Here is an 8,584-nt window from a genome sequence, read left to right on the forward strand (position 1 = left end):
AATATGTTACAATTGTTACATTGGTAGTTTATAATTTAAACGATATACAAAGATCCTCAATTCCTCATGTTAACATCTAACCTAGCACATCAAACTTCTTGAATTATTTGTTGCAGTTGACTAAAACTACTGCTGTAAGTAGGGTCTTTCTATCTCTCTCATTCCAAGTGAACCATATATATATATATATATATATATATATATATATATATATATATATGTTCAACAGCCCTATGATGACTTCATTTTTTAGCTATAAAAAATACACCCATCCTGATAAAGTTTCTATGATAATGCTTCAACTCAGTCTCTCTACTGCTTTTCATCTATTCTGCTTCAGCTAGCCAAACTTTGTTGTCTGTACAGCCTCATTCTTTCTCCAAAAAAAGGACCTGAGAGCAATGTATTGATATTAAGGATAGACAATGATTCACACTAAATCATTTATTTATTATCAACAATGTCCTCGGATTGTTAATCAAATTCATTGTTGGATATAAAAGCCAAATGAAATATGGCAGACTCCTTGTTACGCAGCTATGAAGACACAGAGAAAGAAACTTATTAATCAGAAAGAAGTAAACACCAAAACCTCTATATTATTCATATCAACAAAGACTGTATATATAGCTTCCTAGATACCCACGTAAAGCATGAAACAACCCATGCTACTTACTCTACCTAAAGAACCGTAGAATTCCATAGAATCTGGTCAAAAGCAAAGACCAATTCTAAATACAAAAACTATTATCTAAAACATAAAACATAAATTATTAAATCTAAAGTTTCAGCCATGCATGTGAGAATGGCTAACAAACCGATTAACCCAACAATCACCCCCTTAATCGGTTTGTTCATGCCGTTCACTCCCGTCTTCTAGAACCATTCCGACTTCTCCCGGACACCTGACCTCCATCTCGATCACATCCAAAGTCCTTCATACAATCTCGACTTTTCCAGAACACCCGACCTTCACCTCAGTCATGCCCAAAGTCCTCCATACTTGGTTGTTGTTTGTCACCACACATAATCTTTTTGCACAAAACACTTCTATGACACGAGAACCTTCTTCGACCAATCAAGAAAACAAAGCCATCCGCTTTTCCCTTCTTCTTTCACTTGCATAACGAAACAAACCCAAAGTCACCTACTTTGACGGATCTTTTCTGTTCGTTTTCTCCCGTACCTTTGGTTAATCTTTCCATTTTCCGATGACCTACCCATAACCTACTGCCAGAAGCAACACCTTGTCGATATTTTTCTTTCCTTGTGACAGCCCCAACCTTTTTCCGATCCAACCCATTCTTGGAGTCCTTTTCCACAGTCAAGAAAACAATCTCCTGGTTTTGCGTTTTCCTTTTTTTGCAAATAAGCCAAACCAAAAACAACCCACATGTTTCTGATTGTGACAATCGTCAATCTAGAGTCAAGTTAAAGTCAGCAAGTCAAAACCGGTCAACTCGATTAAACCTTGTATATTAGGGTTTGTGATATGTAATTACTGTATAACTCGCTATATTAATGAGAAAACATCACTTGGGAAAAGTTCGTGTGTTTAAATTTCCTAAGCTTTAGTGCTAAACAATGAACTTAATTGATAAAACAATGTTGCATACTCATCGGGAGTGTGTAGGATCCTTAAACATGACTTAACGGGGTTCACGGACCTTGCGTTACGGAGTCAAACACTCACAATTGTCACACATGAAACCTCTCTCAATCATTTTCACTCTATCTCTCTCTATATCAAATCTCTCCCAATTCTCTCCAAGAATGTCAAATCTCTCCAAGTATGTGAAATCTCTCTCAAATATCTCTTTGTATGAGAAATCTCTCCAAGAATGTAAAATCTCTCCGAAATCTCTCTCAAGAGTTTCCGTAACTATTTGAAGTCATCCGGGTCATTCCGACCCTTAACCGGGTCAAAAACGGCTTCAAACGGGGTAAAAACAAGAAAAATAGGCTTAAGGACCTGAAACCCCTCTTAAGGACCCGACAGTCCTCTTAGGGACCGAACCCTACTGAGCCGAACCCTCCTGAACCGAAACCGAAGCTACTGTTCATTCGCTACATTTCGCTTCTTGCTTTAGGAACCGAAGCCTGCGAACCGAACCCGAAGGTCCTCTTGGACCCGAAACCTGCGAACCGAACCTAAGCCCCCCTTTCGTTTCCTTCTATCTCGCCTCATTTCGGACTCGGCATCAGCAAGGACTGAACCTCGGCCTAGGGACCGAGAGGTCTCGCTGGGAACTCATGTTCTCCCGATTTTCGTATAGTTTTGCGTTTAAGGCCCGTTTTTAATCGTTTTAACACGGGATTTTCACCCAAAACTTTATTTTAACATATGAGACCCCTTAATTTATGATTAATCACGTTTTTAAGGATAAAACCTCATCCAAGAAGAGTGGGTGAAGTACAAAGGTTGAGTGTTGACTTTTCCTTGTATTATGACACAAGCAACCTCCATATCCACCCCATGACCAACCCACACTCCTCCCCACCATACCTTGTCACTTCCTTGTCCTTTTTTCCCCTCTCACAAGTTATTCCCACGTTCATAGAGCTAGATATTCATCCTCTCTCCTCATTCTCACTCACTTGCTCTCATTTCACCAAAAATCAAACACCACTTTTCTCTCAAACTTTCTCCATCAAAATTTGAGATTCAAGGCTGGTTATCAAGATTTCTCACATCCTTGGTAAGTATGATTCATCCTCTCTATGATTATTACACTTTCCTCATTCTCAAATCAATGATTCGTTACACAAACATCATCACATTCTTGCTAGATCTTCGAAATCTATAAGTGATTCTTCAAGAGTTCTTGAGTCGAACAGTTCTCTTCATCAACTATCATCTACTGAATTCAATCAAGGTGAGTTCATACCCCTCTATTATCATGTTTTATTAAGTTTTAAGGGGGAGAATACAAGTTAAAACACCAAGAACATAACTAAAATTTTCTAACAGCTTTCATCAGAAAAGTTGGACTCCATTCACGGACTGTTTTGGATAGCTTAAGAATTTTTGTTTTCAAAACTGTTTTAGGTGCATGTAGTTCAACTTTTTATCTTTAAAATGACTACTTGCACATATACATACGAGGTTTCTACAATTTATGGTGATTTTTACAAGACTGCTTATCATTTCAAACATCATTCCGGACACGTCTATGAATATGGACTTGTTCACACAAGATAGAGGTCACTAAAAATTATGGAAAAATTTATGAAAAAACTAGACTCATTTTACAAACTCTCAGAAGTTACATAACTTGATTTGGACATTTTATGACTTTTCTACAAATTTTCTAATAACAGTTACAGAAAATGTTATTAACAGAAAAACACTAGCAATTTCATTTCACCTTGTAACATGTTGAGCAAGGTATTTAACATTATGTGTTTATGTGTTATTGCAATATATGATATTCTTGTGTTAGTATCTAGATATAAACCAGTTAACTAATGGATTTTTACTAGATAAAGCATAGAATAAACAAAGTGTTATCATTTAAGTACACCCATTACACACAAACATTTTATTAAACTATGTTGAGTATAGTTTATGTACTTTGCTATTACTACCCTTGTTTAGATAAACTATAATAGGTATAGTTGTGATACATTTCAAACTACATACATTACATAAAGGTACATTTATACAAAAGGGAAACTTTCATTACGTTAAGTGTAAATTCTTTAATAACTTTGTGAGACATTCGCTTCGCATAAATCATAAGCCCTGTATTGTAACTACAGTCTTCTGGAGGGAGAGCGTGGTAGTTGTATATAGATCTATATTGGGCTTGACAAACCCACACCCGAGCTGCATGCAACAGCTAGACCGGCAGGTCTGAGGTGACAAATGTCATAACAGTTTCCGACGCCTGAAGAACGTCGTTTTCAGGCCATCTAGGTCATAGCATGGTTATAATTGTTCACAGAAAGCATTAACAAGAATAAGAATTTACGGGAATTTCATTGATATAATACGCGTTTATGTTGAATTAAACTCACATTATTTTCTGTAAATAAGGAAGCTTACTCATACATTTCGGTCTTTTGGATGCAAGACTACGGTATTCATTTTAAGGAAAATATCGGATTTTTCTGGAACAACTATACAATTACGAGACAAGCTTTTTCATAATGGTTTACAAAACTTATGAACTCACCAACCATTGTGTTGACACTTTTTCAAACAACTTTTATTCTCAGAAAATCACTAAACAGGAAATCATGTGGATTTTGAGGATGAGATGTTAAGGCGTCAAACGTTTCATATTTTTGTCAACATATTGTAATTGATTTTGAAACATGTCATTCATTCAATGATGTAACTCTTTCAATTATATATATGTTGTTTGTGTTTACTTTCATCACTATTTCCATTATTGTTATGATACTATACATGAAGTCCTCCACCCCTGAATGTTTCCGCCATCCTTGGTTTGGCGGTGTGACATATTGGTATCAGAGCACGGTTTATAGTGAATTAAGTATATCAAACCACATAAGATATACAAACTATAAACACATTTGGGACTAAAAGTCTCTAATTTTAAACATTTCTCAATTGGATATACTTCTAGAAAAGAAATGGTTTTTCTTGATTAAAGTATGCATACATACATTACATGCTTACATAGTGTCATAACTAGGGAGAACATAAAGTGAAAGAGGAGGAGTTGAACATTACGAGTATGCCCTAGCATGTGTAACCAGTTCTGGGAAGGATATAGCCTGATCAACTATATTCGTCCGAGAAGTGACTTACGTATCTTGGGGGATAGTCGTAATGGGCAACAAATCTAATAACCTAATCTACTCTATAAGGAACGCTCTAAGAACCAAATCTAAACCTTTAAAATACTATAGGAGTATTTGTATGTTTCTGTAGCGCAATATTATTATATCCATTATGTGCTTCTTACCCCCCCCCATTTCTCGTGCAGACGTCATGGCAGGATTCCATCTACCAGGAGACCCATATTTTCCCGATCAAGGAAATGCCGGCTGGATCGAAGAAGAACCGATTGAAGAAGACCCCGAAGAGGATCCTGAAGAGAATCCCAAGGAAGAACCCGAGGAAGAAGAGGAGGAAGACGACGATGTCAAGATAGAAATGTTCGAGGATGAAAGTGAAGAGGAGCCAAAAGTCTTCAACCTCCCATACATCGCGTGGGTACCTGCAAACCGCTGGGGGCACAACGGGCCTGAACCCCATTGGGCAACAACAATTGAAAGGTGGAGCCGTCAACAGCGCCAGCGTTCACCTTATGGCGACTAGCGAGGTTACTATGACGTCAGTCACGGGGGACCGGCTGACAGAGCTCTCCCCGTTATGACCCAGCACATTACGAACTTGGAGAACCAGATTAGGGAATTGACGGACCAGGTTTGAAACCTCAGCGCTATTACGACAGCCACTGATGCACGCGCTTGAGATTTGGAAAGGGACTTCTATCCAGTGGACCAATTCATCGAGGACCTTACTACGGCTAGAGCGAAGGTGAGGGAGTACCAGGAGAGGCACACAACCCTTGAGGAAAGAGTGATTGCAGCTGAACGCCCGCCGAGAGTAGTGTTCGTACTGCTCATGTTTTGTTATAAGTCTAGGATTTCGAGTATGTGTTGGTGCTACTCTTTGTTGCGAATAGGTTTACCTGCGACTAAGTGATCACACTAGTCAAAGGGGATTTTGTTCTGTCAAAACTTTATCTTTTATTATGATGTAATGTAGACCCTTGTGAGGTCAAATTTTCTGAAAACAATATGTATTAAAAGATTATCTATGGTTTTGGCATGCATCTTACCTCATTAAAAGTTGACATGAAAGTTACTATGTGGTATTACAAACAATTTACAAGTGAAAATTTCTAAGATTTTAAGTGCACCTTGTTGTTATGTGTAATTAAAAGCTGTAATCGACCTAGAAATGATGAGTCCGCCTTAGGACCTGTTCCTTGTTTGGTTATGGACATAGGGCAAACTCATTAGTATCAACAGTTTATTAAAAATTTTTAGTTATGCATAACTAAGACGCATCGAACGAATCTTAGGAGTGAGTCAGACACAAAATCAAACGCATGACTCTGCTTGGGTCAACACTATTTAATTCATAAGTTTAATTGCATAAAGTTCACGATGAATTTCCTTCTAAAGTAATAAACTAGAGATAAAATACAATTGAGATGAATCAAGTAGCACTCGACTCGTTATTACTGTTGAGGTCTTACCGACTGGTCATTTTTTTTTTATTATGACAGAACCATGCCACCAAGGAGAAGGTCTTCCGGTAACTCAGCACCGCCTCCTCTGCCACCACCTCTGGAGTTCGATCCTGTAATGTTTCAGGCTGAATTAACAGCAGTCGTGGCGGCAGCAATGTCGCAAATGGGTACAAATGGTTCCAGCGGCTCCGGATCCGGGAATACCAACTCAAATCAGGGGGACAACATGGGGCGTGCTAAGCATGTTGTTTTAAGGACTTCACAAATGGCAAACCCGATCCTTTCGATGGAAGTGGGGGCGTCATCGCGCTAATGCAATGGTTCGAAAGGACCGAAGCAGTCTTCGAAATCTGTGCTTGTCCCGAAGCGAACAAGGTCAAGTATGCAGCATTCACTTTCACAAGAAAAGCTCTCACTTGGTGGAATGGCTGAGTAAAGTCACTTACTCCTACAGTGGCTAACTCCATAGGTTGGGAAAACCTAAAAGCGCCCCGATGGGAGAAATACAAAAACTCGAGGAAGAACTCTGGAACCTCAGAATGATGGGCACTGATCTTGAGACTTATACCGCTCGCTTTAATGACCTAGCACTCCTCTACCCAGCAATGGTCACTCTAGAGGAGAAGAAGGTGGAGCGATATCTCTGGGGGCTGTCATCCCAGATTCAAGACAGTGTACTAGCCTCGAAACCTACCACCTTTGAGAGTGCCAAGGAGTTGGCGCAACAACTTATCAACCACAGGGCTAGTCGTGGCACCATGGTCACCACCACTGACCAAACAAAAGGAGGAACAACAAGAGGAAGTTCTGGAACAGTAAGAAGAAACAACCGAGACAGGATTCCGCTAAGAAGCAACAGACTGTTGCTGTCCGCACAGCCACTACTGCCATCACTCCAGCACCACAGAAGTAGTATGCTGGAAATCTCCCTAAGTGCAACAAATGCAACTACCACCACAATGGTGCTTGCAGGGAAATGCACTGCAAGAACTGTGATAGGAAGGGGCATACCGCCCGTTTCTGCAAAGCGCCAGCACGACCGCTCAATCAAGTTGCCGGTGCAGGGGCAAGCCAAGCCTGCTATGGATGTGGTGAAGCAGGACACTTTAAAAGAAATTACCCCAAGGCACAAGCCCCTAATGCAGGTGGGCTAGGGAGAGTCCTGGAAATCGGACATGGGGAAGCAGTCACAGATCCTACGGTGGTTACCGGTACATTTCTCCTCAATAACACCTATGCATGCGTACTATTTGATAGTGGAGCGGAGAGGAGTTTTGTGCGCCATCAATTCAAACAATTGCTAAAACAAACCCCTCATTCATTAAAAGATACTTACGTAGTAGAAATGGCAAATGGGAAGGTAGAGCGCACTAATGTTATATACTCAGGGTGTACCCTCACTCTAGACAACCATTCGTTTAATATAGACCTGATGCCGGTCACAATAAAATGTTTCGACATGATCATCGGTATGGATTGGTTAAGTTCTCATCGTGCCGACATTCTATGTTATGAAAGGGTCGTTCACCTTAATCTGCCAAATGGCAAAACCCTCCTCATCTATGGCGACAAACCCAGTTCAAATTTGCAGATCATCTCTTGCGTCAAAGCCCAAAAGTATCTTCGAAAGGAATACCACACATTTCTAGCCCACGTAGTAGATACGAAGCAAGTGGTGAAGGATATCAATGACATTCCCGAGGTGTGTAACTACCCCGATGTATTTCCCGAAGATCTTCCAGGTGTACCGCTCGCACGACAAGTCGAATTCCGGATCGACTTAATTCCAGGAGCTACCCCCGTCGAAAGCTCCGTACCGCTTAGCACCGGCAGAAATGCAAGAACTGTCCAGCCAGTTGAATGAACTGTTGAGCAAAGGATTCATCAGGCCAAGCTTCTCACCCTGGGGAGCACCGGTCCTATTTGGGAAGAAGAAGGACAGATCTTTTAGCATGTGCATAGACTACCGGGAGCTAAACAAACTCACTATCAAGAACCGATATCCCCTACCCCGAATCGATGACCTCTTCGACCAGCACCAAGGAGCAAGCTACTTTTCAAAAATCGACCTGAGGTCGGGTTATCATCAACTACGAGTTCAAGAAGATGATATTCCCAAAACTGCGTTTAGAACTCGCTACGGGCACTACGAGTTTGTAGTAATGCCCTTCGGATTAACAAACGCACCGGCGGTATTCATGGACCTGATGAATCGAGTGTGTCGACCTTACTTAGACAAATTCGTGATTGTATTCATCGACGATATTTTAATCTACTCCCGAAGCGAGGAAGAACACCGTGAACATCTCCGGCTAATCTTGGAAACACTGAGGGCAGAGAAGCTTTAT

The sequence above is a fragment of the Lactuca saligna genome, chromosome 1 (genome assembly GCF_052625555.1).
Source record: "Lactuca saligna cultivar CGN05327 chromosome 1, ASM5262555v1, whole genome shotgun sequence".
Classification (NCBI taxonomy): Eukaryota; Viridiplantae; Streptophyta; class Magnoliopsida; order Asterales; family Asteraceae; genus Lactuca; species Lactuca saligna.